Genomic DNA, 14,222 nt, shown 5'->3' with positions numbered 1-14,222 from the left:
TGGACAATTACGGTCTCCAGTGTTCCACTAGGAAGTGGAGTGACACAAAGCCTCTGCCCTGCAGAGAGGAAGACACTGTATGGTAGATTCCCGCTTGATGTTCCGTTTTGCTCTGCTCCATCAGGATTTATTCTGCTTCCATCTTCCTTTCTTCTTTAGTCTACCATCACCTCTCACCCTGACACAGAAGAAAGGGCTTTAAGGTGGAAGCTGTGTTACAGAATTTACAAAATCAAATGCTCAGAAGCAAGAGACATCTTGGTCATGACTGTATTAAAAATTAAGTGGTGCCAGGTTGCGTTCCCAGATTCCAGAACTGAATCACCCACTCTTAAATTATAGTACATTCTCTGTCACTTTTTGACCCAGACCAAGGAGGGGTCCTAGCAGACAATGTCTTTAAACAGTCTATGATTTAGCCCAGTCCAAGAACAAATTTTCATAAGGAGTTTGCAGACAGCCACCCTCTTCTGGAGGATAATGACGCTTAATGTAGGCAAATGCAGACCTTTCCATTCCAGTTGGTTTCAGTGGCAGAGAACATTCCTGCATTTATTTTTCTAGTACAGCTGTAGCCTACAGTATTGTTCAAGGAGCACGGTAGAAAAGGCTACAGGGTTTGGAAATATCTCTCATGCAACCTGCTTATAGTATGAAACAACATCATCCTTCACATCTCTGTGACAAAGAGAGCTGTGGCTGCTTCCTTCATCTCTATCTCTGTTTATTAAATGGCTCATTGGTAAACTCATGAGAATAAACTACAACAGGCATGAAACTCACTTTTTTGGAAGGTACAGCAGAGAAACAGCAGCACATTTCTAATCTAGGGCTCTGGAGTAGCAAAAAATATATGTAGTGGGGAGGAGGAAAGGAAGATTGCTAGAAAAGAAATGAGGTGTGAGGGCAGGTCACACAGGGCAAGGTTGCTGACTCTAACCACAAGTCAAGGGTCTCATGCCAATTTACATTGCCCAGCTGATGCTATTCTATTACGGCTTGGTGGTCCCCGGGGGTCCGTCTGGCCCCCGGGGCAGCAGCTGCCGTAGGTGTCCCTGATAGCGCTGTGCTGATGAGGCACAGCCTGCCTGGGCCCTCCGGCTAGCTCCGAGCTGCTGGCTACCTTGCGAGCATTTGTGGAGTGATTTCAGCTCTTAGTGATTTCAGCTCTTAGTGATTTCAGCTCTGTGCTCACAAAGTGCCTCAGCAGACGTAGGGATGGAGAGAGGTGAAGGCTGTGTGGAGTTTTGCGGAGATGTCTTTATTGGCAGCTTCTGCAAAGGGTTCCAGTGACAGTTCTTCCGTCCGAACTGGGCAGAGGTGAGCATTTAAGTAGGGTACTGGGAGATTGGAAATTGTCCAATGGCTAGGGTCGAGGAGAATACAACCTATAGCCTTACAGAGAGATAACAGGGGTCTGAGTGCGGAAGAGGGGTAGCTCTGTTCCACTCATCATGACTCTGCATTTCCTTTCTTAGGCTAGTGACCGCCATGGAGGCCTTGCAGGGCCTCTGACTGCTACAACATTCAAAAAGCCTAAATGTATATGCAAGTCAAGCTACAAACTTTCAGCTCCATTCATCTTTTGCATCAGAAGTACTTGGAGCACAACAGCAGTAAATTAGTGCCAGCTCTCCCACTGAGATAATTCAGAGGATCTTTTCCTGCCCAGCAGGGTCTGATTTTTCATGTAGATTCCATATTGTGATTAACATGGAGGCATTTTCTCATTTAACAGGAGAAAAAAAAAATACTCTAAAATCTTCAACAAATAGGGCTTTTCTGGGGGGAAACCTGCTTTGTTTCTTCTTCTCTTCTCAGTGAACTATTAATTTAAATGAAAAACTGTGCCCACAATGGGCAATGATACAAAGAGTTGGATTGATCCACCCTATTTCACCCTCACATAACTTTTGGGGTACATGTACCTTCTGAGTGAGGCTTGTCAATCACCTTGGTAAGTTGGTATTGTCCTTACCTCCCACACCACTGATTAGTGTCACTCACTGAACGAGCAGAGAGGGCGCGGAGGCAGATTCTGCCAACAGCAAGAAGCTTACTTCAAATCAAACTTGTGAAATACAGCCTAAGATTCATGCCATGTAGGTGGAGGGAGGAGGAGAGGAACACATCTTTTCCTTGAAGGACTCATGGCTTCATGGCTGCTTCTATTTATTGTAAAAAAATAAACTGTCTAGTTTAAGGAAGAGAAGAGAGAAGGTATGTTGGTTTTTAGGACCACTGTGTGGTGCCTTGGTAGTAAAACAGCACAGGGTGAAGAGGTGAGGGATATACCAGGAAACTGCACTACTTGTGGAGGGTCTCTATGAAAGCAGGTCATCCATACCCATCTACCAGAGACAGTTAGATTGTTTTTATGGAATTATTTCCACATGGCAGGAGCCCAAGGGACTCTGCAGTATGGTGGAGAGGTAGGGAAGGAAGAAGGAGAGAAGTGGGAGGCTGGTTTTCATGCCTGCATGTTGACAGCCAACATCTTGGAAGCTTGATGGAGAAGTCTTCTGCTAAATGTTGGCCTAAGAAGAGGTGACATGCAGTAGCTAGAAGTGGTGTGGAGCTGCAAAAAACTGAACTGGAATCTCTCCAAAGCGTAAGCATGCCTGGGAATTGGAGCTGTGTACACATCCTGTGAAGGGTTAATTCGGATGTTATGGAGTTGAAAGAAGGGGTCCTAAATTTTATCTGGTTGCAAATGAAGAACAGGAATTATATCTCAGACTGGGGTGTGACAGAAATATCTGTGTTGCATAGTGGTTATTCAGTGCATTTGGAGGCAGGACTTGTCTGCAATGGGACAGAGACTTACCTGTACGGCATGGGTTCCACCTTCTGCAAAACTAGGCTGTCAATATTGCTGAAATAGGTACTATGAGGCTTAGGAATGCTTGCAAAAGGGTTCAGGGGAGCCCTAATAGCCCAAAGTCAAACAACAGTGAGCCTCCACCACTTCCACTGATGGCAGTGAGATCTGAGTGGGGGAGGTTTGCAATGGGGAAGGGAGTAGCGGAGATTTGCAATGGGGTTGGACTGGGCTTTTAAAAGAGCCATATCTTTGGAGCATCATGAGCTTTGACATCTGTGGGATGAGGAGCCTGAACAGGTAAATTTGGATGTGAGAAAGGAAGCCTTAAGGGGAGAGGACGTAAAAAGCAATGGAGGGCTGGAAGAGACTTCTTAAGGGTAGGCACAGATGCTCCTGCAGTCACTCAGGAGAAAGAGAATACTTGGAGCAGTAGCTGTGCATCCCAGCATTAGTCATCAGCCCCTGGCCAAAGTCTGTCAGCAGCCCCAGCCAGCTTCAACAGCCCTGGCAGAGGCAAGGGGAGCTGCAGGAGCAGAGCTGCTCTGGGTCTGTCCTGCCTACACCCAGACCCACTTCTTCTGGCCTCTCATAAAAGCAGCTGATCCTGGACAAACCTGGCACATGGACTTCCACCCCCTTCTTGGGGCACCAACTACATCCCACTAAGCCACCAGTACCATTCAAAGGCCATTATGTGAATACATACAATTAGGGATTGCAACACAGCTTGATTCTGCACCCTCTGACACTGCCAACAAAGCCCTGCTTGGGCAGGAGTCCTTTTCAAGGCATGGATGGGGTTCTCCACATGATGTTCACATTTTCAGAAACTGATCATTTCATTGCCAAACAAAAGCCATACAGCTGGATTCCGTGCACAAATTACTCCATCTAGAAATAGATGTCCAATTAAGGGAAAAGATGCTTCCAAAAATCCTTTTGTTTCCTACAGTTTAGAAGCTTACTTTCTTTCTTTCTATTTTTTTAATTGACTTTTCATGTTAATCAGTTTGGGGTTGGTTTATTTTTAACTGAGTTTGTAAATTCCTACACACTAAGCCCCCAATACAGAAAGAACAGAATCATCTATTTATTTTTGTTTTTTTAATTGCAGAACAGCTATCACATTTTCCACTCCATCTTTTGTCTCAAAGACTTTCATGCCATTGTAATTCAATAGACCTAAGATCTGTTTTTAAGGGAAGCTGCAGAGCTCAGAAGATCCAACACTAAGTAGGCCCTGTGAGTTTTTGAGTGCTCTTAAGGACAATCAAGAGAAGTAAAAAGTTTTAAGATGAGGTTAGTGCAATGATCTAGTCTACACCCCTGATGAAGTGCATCCAACAGTCAAATAAATGAGCTGTAATAGGGAAAAAAGAATGAGAGTTCACAGAACTCACATTCTGCCCAGCAGTGATCCCTACAGCCTCATGGAAAATCATTCCTTGGAGTTGGTGAAGACATCAGTACACATGGAGAAAGGAAGGGAAGCTACTTAGAGCAGGCTCATGTCAGGCAGGTGTGATTTCTCAGTGCCACATCTTTCTTCTGGGCTTATCCATGTTCAAAGGCTCAATCCGGCAACCAGAGTCTCCACAGATTCACGACTCTTCAGTAAATGCTGGGGTTTGATGGAGAGGAGGGTCCCCATCCTTCCCAGTCCTCCAGGAACCGAAAAGCCTACTGGAAAAGCATGTTTTGCCAGAGTGCTGGGCTGGAGTTGTCCAGCTGGTTTGACACTGGGTTTCATCAGGATTTCCACCCTCTCACATTTCGTTGTCCCTCACCTGCAAACGCCTGAACCTTTGGTACAGGGCAACCAAAAAACGCAGGAGAGGCCAGTGGGGCAGGTGGGCGTGCAAGTGGGTGCCAGAGGCTGGAAGGACGAGAGCGGAGATTGAATTCTCCTACACCACGCTCAATATGGATTTGAGCCATGCTGTGTGTCAGCGCGCTGACCCTCTCTTGCGGGTGAGGAGAGGGGCTGGGGATCCGTGTGGGAGCAGCAAAGGGATGGGCCAGCACGCTTTCCCTGCCGGGGGCTATCCAGGGAGCATCCCTCACACTCCTCCACCACGGCCGGCAGCGGGATCCCACCGCTGCTCTGCGCTGCACAGCCGCCTCCATCCTCACCCACAGCTCTGCACAGCGCCCCAGGCTGTCTGTGGGAGACGATGGGGAAGGGGGTGCAAGAAGCCAGACAAAAAAACAAACAAACAACACGAACAACAAGGGGGGAAAAAAAAAACCACCCCCCCCCCAAAAAAGGAAAAAAAAAAAAAGGGGGGGGGGGGGGGGAAGGAAAAAGGAAGAAATATCACCCGCCCGCCTCGGCGGGGGCGCGAGGCATCCGGGCGCCATCTCGTGGCGGCTCCCCCGCAGTGACGGCCCCGCGCCATGTCCGCGCCAGGGCCCCCGCCTATGCCCAGAACTGGCTCCATCCGCCCCCGGGGTGCCACCAAAATGCGAATTCCTGCACAAAATGCAGAATTCTGAGGAACTGGATTATTTGGAGGGTGGGGGAGTTGAAACGCCGGGAAAAGTGCTTCCCACTATTCCAGCGGCAGTCATGACCCCCGGTAGCGGGTTGAAAGCGTCCCCTGGCCTGCGGCTCCCATCCCTCACACGCCCGAGCCAGATCACTGCAGCTGTGCAAACACGGTGGCTCCTGGGGCAGCCCCTCGGCCACAAGGCTCGCAATGTTTCTGCGGCTCCCGGCGGCCCAGCCTTCCCACTGGGCCGGGGAGGAATTTTCTGACAAAACACTCTTCAAATCATCAAATGTCAGTTTGTTAAACATTGTGCTTTAACCGTGGTGAAGTCCAGTGATGTGCTGCTAACTAAAAGCCAAAGTAACCATTCCTTTGCTGCATATGCCAGGTGGGAAAATTCTCAGCTGGGAAATTAGATATCACCAAGGTCTTCATCTATGGGCAGCTTGCCTTGGCAGTATTGCAGGGAGTTTTCCATGACCAATCATGGAAATTCTGGTCAAAGGAAGAGGGAAGGCAAAATCAAAGTCCTTGTAAGAAGCTGTCAGGCAGCTACTGTCCTCTATAGCTCACCTCAGAGTGCTTGGCTCACATTCTAAGAAACAATGATGACCTCAAAGCTCAGGAAGAGAAGACGATGAAATGAGTTCTCAAGTTTTATTCCAAGCATAGTTCTGAAGTGCAGCAGCAGAACTGAAAGCTTTGGTACCTTTGTCTCTGAATTAATTGTTCTTGACCTTCTTAGTCACTGGACTTGACGCAATGAGTCACAGCTGACAGAGTATGAGCATTTGCATTTGAACTTTTCCCAGGGAATGATTTGATGCTGTTTGGCTTGACTGGAAATCTGGCAATCCAACCCATTTTATCTACCAAAATGAGGGAAGTCTGTTGTGACAGTATCAACCACTACATCTTATGTATAACTAAGTGATCCTCAGATTACATTAGAAAAATAGATTTGGGTTTTTTTTCTTTAGAAAGTAGTAGAGATCATCTGTATCATCTGAGGTCATTTTTTCTGTCCTTCAATACAGCATGGCTAAAAAATTTCCCTCCATAAGCTTCAAGTTGAGCTCACAATGCAGCTAATGTCAGGTGTGTCATTTGGGGTTATTTTCTGCAACTGAATCCAGTTTTGTTGCAGTGCTCATCTCTTTTCTCTGACTGAAAAATAGATTTGTATTTTACAAAAAATACATTTTTTGTAAGCCAAGCCACCTCCTATCTTGACACCTTCTACTTGCTAGAATCACTCTTTGAAGTCCTTTGTGTCATGGTGCCCACTCCTACTGAGTGGCACACTGACTGAGCACACTGTCTTTCACAATTACCCAAAGGAGTTATGTGAAGAACAAGTAGATCCTTTTGAGTGTATTTTGTGTCTGACAGTTTAAAGCTGTGTTGAGTATATGAGACCATGTAATGAAATCGTGTCACATTACCTTGTGCAGCAGGATGGAGCATCTGGAAGCAAATGAGCAAAGTCTGTCCTTGGTTGAAGTGACTGTTCCTTTCTGGAGCAGGTTAAGCCTACAAGAGAAACACCAGGAGTCAACAGCTGCATTTCAAGCAGGCTGTGCCTACACCCAGCTTTTCTAGAGGAAATTTAGAAGCTGCACTACAACACTGGATGTGGTCTTCTGTAACAGTTATGACAATGCAAAGGTGAACCTCCAGCAGAAGATAGTCAGGTGAGTTAAGGAATGATACTCATGCTCTTATATTTTTTACATTCATGGGGAGTGAAACAGATTAATTTTACCTTATTGGGAAATTATCTCAGTGCAACCCTTACTGGCAACAAATGTCAGCTCAGCAAGGTTGTCTACAGAGCACAGACTATTTATCTTTGGTCTCTTGTGCTTTGTCCAAATACTGTCATTCCTCCACCAATTATAATAAAGGTAGTGCCTCAAATGGATCAAAAGGTTTTCATTGAGGAAGTTGGGTTTTTTGTTTTGATTTTGTTTTTGCTTTTGTTTTATTTTTTTGGATAAATGTTATCCTGTGGAAGCCTGGGGTAGATGTTCTACAATGAAACTCTGAAGCCAGTCATCTGAATGTGGAATGACATAGTCCACCACCATGTCTGTAATAAAGAAGCAGGTTGAATCTGAAGATATGAATGTCCTTTCCCTGATTCCAGTTCTCATTTCAGTGTCTAATCAGATCTCCAACATCTGGCTAGATGCTGCTGTGTGAGCAGCTGTTTCACATCTGGGACATTGGACAGTAACAATGAACTGAATGGAAGAAAGAGTCTGAGCCAGGAACCCCAGCTTTATAGCAATCTTGGTTTGAAAAGAACTTTAGGATTTACTGAAGAGCTGGGAGGAAGAAATCCCAGGTACTTGGGGCAAACAATATCTCCTCCATAATGCGTGACAACATCCCAAGGAAATAATGACAAGAAAGAAGAACTAGTCAGTGCTAGTTAAAGTGCTTTTTTTTCTCCTTTCCATTTTTTTCCTTTCCATTTTTCCTTGCTCAGTTTCCCAGAGGATTTCTTCTTGACACAGCTGTGCAGTGGTACCAAACATGACTCAAACTGCTACTTGACTAATGTCACCATTTAGAGTCTTTCTCTCCAGCCTGGGTGGGCAAATATGCTTCCCATTTCTGTTCACAGGCCAAATCCCAATTACTCAGGGAAAAATAAGCAAATGAATATGTGATGTCATGACAACTAGTTTAGGCTGTACTGGGAAGTTGCATTAATTCCTCCACAGAATAGTCTTCTCAGGACACAACAGTATACAGCTTAAGAGTGGAGCAGAACTTGGTATCATCCCTTGCCACTAGTACGTCAACTGCACCACTCAGCTTGGTGTCATCTGCAAAATTGCTGAGGATGCAATTGATCCCACTACTGGGGCCATTACTATTAAATTGTACTGATATTGAACAGATTTGGTCCCTGTATGGACTTACGAGGGTTTTCTATGGACTTTTGACCACTCCTGCAAGGGTCAGTACACACTGCAAGGACACCACTTTGCCTTCTTAGGCATACCTAGTGCATCTTTTGTTCTTTTCTCTTTTTGCTCAAGTCCCACTCCAATAAGAACAGCCTAACAGGGAACAACTCCTGTTGTAAATATGAGCCTTGGTTTACACAGTAATTTGTACCAAAATATTTCCTATCCAGAATTCTTAATAGCCATCTATGGTATCCTCCGAGGCAGAGAAACCCTGCATTTGGTCAGCTCTGACCCTAATCAGCCAAGTGCAGAGGATGAGATTTAAATAAAACAGTTCATTAAGGAGGAAAAAAAACCAAAAAAAAAACCAAAAAAAACAAAAACAAAAAAAAAAAACCAACAAAAAAAAACCCACCAAAAACAAAAACAACAAACCCACAAACAAATCAAAGCATCTCAACAGTTTCCCTAATAAAAGTACCTGGCTGGTCCCCCTGGTTTCCTGCAACACTTACCCACCTATGCAGCTTCATAGTTCTTGTTGAAGGATCAGTTGCTGAGATGAGAATGAGTTTGCTGCTCTTATAACAGGGGACCATGGTTGGCAGTCATACCACACGGATTTAGCCGTGACAACTTTGAAGATTCAGAGCTAGGCCACAAGAAGAACAGTGTCTCCTCCTTGAATGCCCTGTAAGGGGGAGAAATGAAAGAGAGTATGAAGCAGGGACTTTAAACGGCAGCAAAACTTCCCCAGGAAACCTAGCACCAAGCCCCAAACCACTGAAGAAGAAGACAAAGACCATGTGGCAGGAATTTGATAACTGTTGCTGAGCAGAACAGAGCCCACCCTTTGCACAGCAACACGAGCTCATTTTGACTAATTTCCATGGATATCTGCTTCCACTACATCTGCTGTGGGGAATTGCAGTTTGAAGGCTTTAAATAGATCACAGTTATTGCCACAAAAGGCACTAATAAAAGGGGCTCATACTTTAGCTGATGAATAGATGCAGAGCTGATTTCCAAGTTTTGTACTGCATCATGAGCAGAAAAAAATCACTTATCCTAAGCCAGTGGCAAAGAATTTGCTGCATGAATCCAGGTCTTTGAAAGGTCTCACACCCACTGAAATTGATGTGCATTGAGAGGCTGTGTACGTCTGGGGCTCTGGAACAAAGCGTTTAGTTCTGTGTATTAACTATAGCCTTTGTGCTGTACATACACATACCGACACCCACACACATGCACTCTCATCACAAACTTAATTGTAGGTAACTGTAGGTAAGCACTTCCAACAGGAGGGAAATTAAATGCCCAAAGAAAGCTTATTCTTTACAATTATTTCTAAGATGCTCTGCCCTCAAGATACAAGTGATGTGTCTCTCCTCTCTCTCAATAGACACTCTCTAGCATGTATTATCTCTCATCTCACCAACACCAGTACTTGAAAGGATGCTATACTCTGCAGCACTTACTCTGTTTTGGTCTATTTCTAACACTGAGAGGCTCTAGCACACTTTTCTCCATAATTAACCCCTTTACTGAGGGTGATGCAGTGTTATCCATCTCCAATCTGACCGTAGATGGAAAGAAAAACCATTGCCTCCATTTCTATGTCTTCCCTACTGTATGTTGCCAGAAGAATTGGAACTGAAGATTTCCCAGTTATGAGCCACTGTGTGTACAAACAGGGATGCGATGCAGTTGGGAAAGGAAATGTTTCTTCACCATCCTCCATGAAATCTGTACATTCCTTCCAGCCAGGCACAGCTGCAAGCTATCCTCAAAACAGAGCAATAAGGAAAGAAAACCGTCTTTCTTTTGCTGCACTCACACTGTTCCAAAGAGAACTGTGAGTGCGGGTAGATCCAGATGTTACTGTCAATGAGGTGGGAGGAGAGGTTGGAAGCATAGCTCACTGGAAAAACAACCCCAGACTCTCTGAACACCACACAGCAGGCTGTCACAAAGGCTGTTGCTCCCAAGCAGATACCTCATGCTTTGCAAGATGTCATTTAATGCTAGGCACAGAAATATCTTCTCCCCCTCCTCTCTCCATTTTTCTTCTCAAAGAGAATCCCTTTGGGAAGGAGTGGTCCCATTAAGACAGTAACAGCCTCAAAGGTGTATGAAGGCTTTTTGGTTGCTAGAGTAGAAATACTCCAGGCTGAGCCACTTGCCCAGGACTCCAGCACACCAATAGAGAGTTTGGTGGTTTAAAAGGATTCAGCCAGCCATGTGTTGAGTGAGGAGGGCTAGCTAAATACAGTCAGTATGAAAACCAGCACTGAGTTTTTTGTTGTTTTTTTTTTTTAAAGCCTACTCCTTTGGAGCCTAGGCACACAAGCTAGGCAAGGATCCATCACTGAAACTTGGTCTCCCGAAGGCAAGCCCTTTCCAAATTAGAAAGACACAGCTCATTTTTAAAAGATCAAAGGATTATGAGCTGAGTTATCTGTGTGATAACAGGCATGCACCTGAACCTTGTTCCCTAATCACACTATTGGATGTAGGTAGCTGGAACAGCATTTTTTGGAGGCTGGATTAGGCAACAATATGACTGGATCTGCCAAAGTAGGCAGAAGAAGGTCATTTCCATGGATTATAAATTAAATTAGGCAAATTAAACCTGGATGGCTTAGACCCACACAAGATGGTGGCAAAATGTTAGAAATCAAGGAGGGGATTACAGATGAGATTGTAAGCATGTGCACAATTACACAGGAAGATCTGAGGTTCATACACTAGGATTTAGAGACCTTTCTTCTGCTGGTGACATATTTAGATATCCATGTCCTTCATTATCTCAGTCTGAGAGTCTTCTTTTCTTTGGAAGTGAGAAGATTGGCAGTTTCCCAAGTGCCACCATAGTTCATAGTTCATCTCCAGAGAACTTCATTTCAAGTTCAGCCCCAAAGTCTTTAGACTGCTTCACTTTGCATGCAGCATCTGTAATCTGTCGGGGTATTTACACTGCACCCGCATTGTGACTGCACGTCACAATCCTGCATACAGGATGTCCTTTGGCAACTGCTAAAATGCAACCACTTCAAAGCAAGAGCTGCTCACTGGCAGATGGCACAACTTCACATCTTCCTACACAAAAAGATCATAAGCATCCACTGCCCTGCAGTCAGCAGTCTGGCCTAATGGACAGCTGAATGAAAAAAGCCTGAAAACAATGTGCTCGTGCCTCTCTGCCTCAGTTTACCCTCTCTAAAATGGGCTTAACTGCACAGTACTGTAGATGGAAAGCATACATAGGCCTCTAACTAAGGTCTAGGGTAAGAACAGTAGGGCAAATAACTCAGGCATATTGTAAGAGGGGTGCTGTTTCAGTATTTTATAGACTGAGAGTTTTAAACTGGATGAAACTGAGTCCTTAATTACCCTTAGAAATTAGAACAGAGCTTATCCCTGATGACACTTACAGTCAACAAGTTTCTGATCTAAAACAGATAAGGAAGCTATGATTCTGCTCAACTAGAAAAAACATAGCAGGAAATATGTTAAGAATTATATTCTAATTACTCTTCTTATTAAGAGCTAGCAATTTGTGACTGTTATGAAGAACGCCATTTCACGACAGAGGTTTTTGACTGAAAAGGAAAAACAAAATTGATAATTTTATGCACTGACCGAGCATTTCTCATCTGTAGTGGAAGCTTAGCAAAAGACATATGGACACCAGCTTAAACATGACATGCTAAAGTTTGCTGGGGAATTAGTTGAGTTAGCAATACATGCTATTATCATGGCAAAACAAAATGTACAAAAAGTTTCTTTCTCATGGTTTATGGGCTAGCTTTGTGAAAGCATCACATCCATAATCTTAGCACCATGAGAAAACTCCATCTTTCTTCCCATACAAAAGCATACCAGTTAGCAGCTTGTGTTAGGAAACTCCCTCCATTGCATTACAGCAGAAGGGTTGTCAGAATGATGCTACTGCTCTTCAGGAGGCACTAAGAGAGTAAATAGCCTTGGGGGGGAGGCAGTTGTGCCTCTGTTTCCCACCGGTATTTCATTTGTCTTTCTTCCTTACAAACCCCATAGATTCATTTGCCCTCAGAGAGGGAGCTCAGGGCTGCAAGTGTGGCACTTGGTGTGCTCTGCCTCTTCTTCCACCATCTCTGGACAGCTTGTCTGAGCATGACTGGTGCAAACCCTTTGCTCAGCCACAGACTCTGCAGGGACACCATATGGCTGCTTTAGACAAAATTCTGTGGTATTTTTACTCCTTTATACCCAACTAACTCACAGTTAATCCGTGGCATCCCTCAAAGGGCACCAGACTATTCATCTAGCTGAGTGAAAAAACACAGACTCACTTTGACACTGTATCAGCTAACTCTCCAGATAACCCCAAAGCTTGCCAAGAGGACGAGCCTGATGTCATGCAAGCCCTGAGAAGAGCAATCCCACATCTTGGTGAGGGTATCAGCTCCAGGAATTTTCCACCCCTCTGGTGAGAGTTTGGATGCTGGAATTTATCTTGAATAATGAAACATGTTAAGGGAGAACAGAAGATAAAAAAACTTAATAAAAGCACCATTAATTATATATACTGGGAAATAACAGAAGATCCACAAGCTAAGCATAGAGACATAGAGAATTAAGTGCTAATAATCCAGAAGGTCTTCCATCCAAATCTGTTCTGACACTTGAACATTTGAACCTGCTTTAAGCACAATCTAAAATAAGATCGGGCACCCAGCAGCTGCATTCATACTGAGCTTTCCTTGGAGAAGGGAAACGGGAAACAGGCATAATTTCTTTTAAGCCCTCCTCCAGACATAAGGTGCAGCTACAATACACACCAGTATGTATCCCTTCCCATCCCAAATACATATTGCCTTGTCTGTGCAACTACCAGCTACACTGGCATGCCCCATGCCAGGGCTTGCCTTGCCTTGCCCAAGAGAGCCTCAGACCTGTCTGACATGGCTTATCACGTGTGGTCACTGCAGGGCTGGAGGGGAAGGTGGAGGCAGCCTGTTCCATTTATTTATTTGCAGGGGATGAAAGCCAAACTGGTAAAGTGCAGTCAAGTGACTATAAAGTACTGCTTTAAAAAGGCACAAGGTCACCTTTGCTGACATTTGGATAAGGATTTTATAGAAGTCACAGGACTGGGAGATGGGCTTGTTGTGCCTATGATCACAGGGGAAGGAGGGATTTATGTTCTGGTTAAGAACACTGCATTGTTGTAACTCTCATATTCATAAATGCTCATTTATTAGGCTGTTGGATAAAAGAGGCTGATTGGGCTTTTTCTTCTCACTTAGTTCCAGGTGACTTCCTTGACTCTGTTGGCACAACTTCATGAAATTTAACAGCCCTACAACCCACCAGTACTCCCTGGGTGCCCTGTCTTTGCATAGTCTGTTTTCTTACTTGGTTAGACCTTAGCTATTTCAAGGCTGTACTTCATTTAAACACAATGTGAGAACTCATATATATCATCCTCTCAGATGAAGAACTGGCACACAAGAATGCTGCAATCTGAAGGATTTGGACAGATGGGCTTTGCTATGATGTGTGTTTTGAAGCTGGTGCTTGTGTCTAGGTATGTGTGTGTGTCTGTGTCTGTGCGTGTGTGTCTGTGTGCTCAGTCTGAGAAGCAGACTCTGATTGCTAAGCCCACAGCCTGGAAAAGCAGCCGTGAGCAAACCTGAGAAAAAAATGTTATGGGCAAGCATGTCTACATCACAAAAATACCCAGTTTCACTATTTCTTTTCCTCAGTGGCATAACGCACAAGACAGGTTTTGGCAAGGTGGCAGAAACCATAGGGATCATGACAAAAATAATCCTCATCTGAAAGCATGTAGTATAGGTGGGCATTTGTCTCCTTATTAAATTAATATAATATAGGCATTGCATCCTTCAGGCACTGTCTGTGCTTCAATTCCCAGAAACCAGACTTATCTGTTCAGTGACTATTACATGGACTAGAAACATCCCTGCCCTTTCCTCG

General features: G+C 44.5%; 1 long non-coding RNA gene across 2 annotated transcripts; it reads right to left on the bottom strand.

Moving 5' to 3' along the window:
- LOC128788032 (uncharacterized) lies at positions 1–10,462 on the bottom strand. Of its 2 annotated transcripts, none has more exons than XR_008430937.1 (3): positions 8,756–10,462; positions 6,762–6,849; positions 1–178 (listed from the first exon to the last, which is right to left on the bottom strand). It is a non-coding gene; the product is annotated as an uncharacterized LOC128788032 (long non-coding RNA). The 2 variants fall into 2 exon arrangements; XR_008430936.1 differs by having other exon boundaries at positions 8,760–10,462.
- Between the last annotated feature and the right edge of the window lie 3,760 nt (positions 10,463–14,222).

This window comes from Vidua chalybeata, chromosome 5 (assembly GCF_026979565.1).
Source record: "Vidua chalybeata isolate OUT-0048 chromosome 5, bVidCha1 merged haplotype, whole genome shotgun sequence".
Lineage (NCBI taxonomy): Eukaryota > Metazoa > Chordata > Aves > Passeriformes > Viduidae > Vidua > Vidua chalybeata.
This window is presented reverse-complemented; position numbering and strand designations above follow the sequence as displayed.